The following is a 3,270-nucleotide window of genomic DNA, read 5'->3' as shown; positions in this document are numbered from 1 at the left end:
TATTCTTATTTCACTACTAATATTACTGCCTAATTCTACATATCAGTTGTATCGCGCTACTCTGTTAATACTCTAGATTCTGGAGGACCTTCTATTTTTAGGTTATTGTTATCTTCCAGCCTTTATCATACATTCTTCTTATCCAATTGTATTGATACCAAAAATAATTGAGAAAGCATGAAATGGAATATATTGTTTTTGATGGACTGAACTATAAGGGGAGTATTTTCTGATGGAACATGTGCTTTATCTTAGTATCAACCATCAAAGGTTTATTGCGACTGATAGAGAAGAAAAGGCATGCCATAATATCATAAGCCTGATGTAAACACATATATTGTTCTGTTTCAGCTTCTGTAAACGCTTCGAATTCCAAAACTCTGCTACCTCTGAGTGACTATACACATGTATACATTCAGTAGAAAACTCTGCTACCTCTGAGTTATATTGATAATGCGCGTAATTGGTAGTAGCTCTGCCTAGGGTGGATGCTTGCTACTGACTGGGGGCAGCAACAGTGTGCATTCGTGCTAGCTCTTCCTCCCCCAATTACAATTTACAGTGGTTGAAATTGGGGGAACCTGGGCTGCTTTTGCTGTTGGTTGGGAGGACGAGCTGCACCGCGCATTCGTGTTACCCCCCAACCCCCCACCCCCACCCCCATTATTTTTGTGGTTGAGCTGGGGGGACTAGACAGTGGTTTGTGTTCTGCTTTTAGATCCTGGGTACCAATGTATTTATATTTAGTATATTAAAATTGATTTTCACCTTCTCAAGTTAAATTGTTATTACTTTTAGGCACCTCCTTCGCCCAGCCGCTCATTTGGGATCCAGCTGCAGTCCTCGCCGCCACCTTCTCCTTCTCCCAGCTGGCCGCCCCCTTTCTTTGCAGCTTGACATAAAGATTAGCATGTGTGTGTGTCCTGCAGCTCGAGAGGGACAAAATAGGAGGTCACCATGAAATGTCGAAAGAGAAAGAGAGGCCGTAAGAGTGGATCATTCATTTGTCATTGGTTTCTCATCACTTATCCAATACTTTCTTTGTTGCTATCTTCTGATGATATACTGACTTGCAATATCTATATTCTCAATATGTAAATACGCAAGGGAGTGGATACCAGTATATTACTCTTTCCGTCCATATAATCAGATGGTTGTCTGTCAATTTTATAAAATTCTTTGGATTTGCTCAATATGTGTCATGTACCTAGGACCATTCACTCCAATGTGGTATGAGTACATTTATTTTCTAATTGTTCTTGGTTTGATGTCAAGGCGTACTCATTCTTGAAATCTATGTGGCTTTTTCAGAAACACTATGTTCCAAGAAGTTTATTCAAGAGAGCTGGGCATATAGGTCCGTCATGACTGGCAATGCCCTACAGGTCCGTCTCCGTCTCAATCTCGACCTCCTTGTGGACTGAAAGCTGATGCCATGTCTTTTATGTGATTTGATGCCTCTGGTTCTTCCATGATATATTTTATTTGCTGTCTTGAAGGACGGCTTGGTTGATGCAATCCGTGTATCCCTCACGGATCCACTTGGAACTCATGCTGCAGACCATCAATTAGGTGTGGTAATGACCTTTTCCTTTCCTGAGGATTTCATTTTCCTCTTCTTTTTAGTTGCTATACTGTAATGGTGTTTTATCAGTGGTGCTTTGCCTTATCTATTGCTATATATTTATCCTTTTGAATACTGTGTGACCTGCTAATTTAGACATTGTCAGTACATCTATTATTTTTTGGCTTATATCTATATTAGTTAAGATGGTTCATGTAGTTTCGTGGCATTTTTATTTTTCTTCTTCGGATCTGTTGTACTTTGTAGCTGAAATTTCATTATGTATGAATGAAAAAGAACGGGAATAAGCAGACCATGTGTATAAATATCACTAACTACTGATACTTTGCATCAGTTATCTAGAAGTAATTCATGTTGTACCCTTAGGATCAAAGTATAGGTTGTTTTCGTCCAAAGAAATGCATTATAGATTTACCAATTATGTGCTTACAATCTGAAATAGGCTAACCAGCAGAAAAATTGGTTCGATTATGATATTATTGTTCAATCCAAAGAAATGCATTATAGATTTACCAAGTATAAGTAGTATACTCTCTAGAAGTTTGGCACGGCCCATTTTTTGTCATTTAAGTGTTCTATAGTGTTATGCTCCTGTAGTAACCATTTGGTTTTGATGGCAGGATAACCATACTCAAGTCTGGTAGTGCGATGGCTCCTGTAGAACTAATCTCTGCACAATTTGTTTCAATGAGCACCCAGGTAATTCAGATGCTCCATTTGATTCTTGGACACTCTCCCTGCTGCTCATTTCACAACTAGGTCTCCATCATAACTTCAAGCTGTTGTTTTCAAACAGTAAGGGAGAACGCTACTGATACAGTATATATTGGACATTGAATTGGTGCTCCATGGAGCCAGGGCACCATGATTTATACACAAATCCAAACCAAATTTGGGTATACTTTTTCTGGAAATTTTAGTTCTGGGGTATAATACCTGATTATTATAGAATTCAAGTACTCTACATCTGGGATATTGCTGTGTATATCTATTTCTGCATACCATACTGCTTGTATATAAAATCAACATATATCTGCAGTCAAACAATCATTAGAAAAAGTAACTGCAATTTGGCTTTAGTACAAATATTTCACATATATGCGCCTTAGTTCTATGTAATGCTTTGTTGTTCTCTAAGGTATCCTCCTATCTTTGATGGAAGTAGTAGCATTTTTCTGGCTGAGCTAATGGCAGTGCTGCATGTTAATCAATGTAAACCCTAGAGAATCATGTAATTAAGGATAGCCATTGTTATTGTAATCGTAGATTGATCCTAATGGGATCCCGTACATCTCGATGTAATCTTGATGATCAAGTATCGTCCAGTATATATTCATGGCAAGGCCCAACGGGCAAATCACGGCAAACAATCATGTTTAGCTCTGCTTTCTCTTGCCGTCAGCTGCCCCACGTGTGTCGCGCTCGTGGACGGCTGTTGCGTGCATCCTGATTGTGGCTTCTGATAGTTTTTTCTAATTTTATCAGTGGTGTTTCCTGACCTGTTCTATTACTTATATCTTCATGCTCCTTGACGTCAGAAAGTATTTTCTTACTTTTTTAGTTTATAGTCTATGCACCTTTGCCAGATGGAGCACCACTTTGTCTAGGTATTTATTTGTTTTAAATTCAGCATTAGTTATAAATTAGTATTCAACTTATCCCTATTTTTATTTCCTACATGAGAA

General features: G+C 38.4%; 1 long non-coding RNA gene across 1 annotated transcript; it reads left to right on the top strand.

The window, feature by feature from the left end:
- Positions 1 to 803: 803 nt before the first annotated feature.
- Positions 804 to 2,341, top strand: LOC123173689 (uncharacterized). The gene is made up of 3 exons (XR_006486427.1): positions 804 to 1,385; positions 1,500 to 1,577; positions 2,206 to 2,341. It is a non-coding gene; the product is annotated as an uncharacterized lncRNA (long non-coding RNA).
- The last annotated feature ends 929 nt before the right edge of the window (positions 2,342 to 3,270 follow it).

The sequence above is a fragment of the Triticum aestivum genome, unplaced genomic scaffold, assembly GCF_018294505.1.
Source record: "Triticum aestivum cultivar Chinese Spring unplaced genomic scaffold, IWGSC CS RefSeq v2.1 scaffold50172, whole genome shotgun sequence".
NCBI lineage: Eukaryota > Viridiplantae > Streptophyta > Magnoliopsida > Poales > Poaceae > Triticum > Triticum aestivum.
The sequence above is the reverse complement of the archived record's forward strand: the minus strand, read 5'-3'. Positions and strand labels throughout refer to the sequence as shown.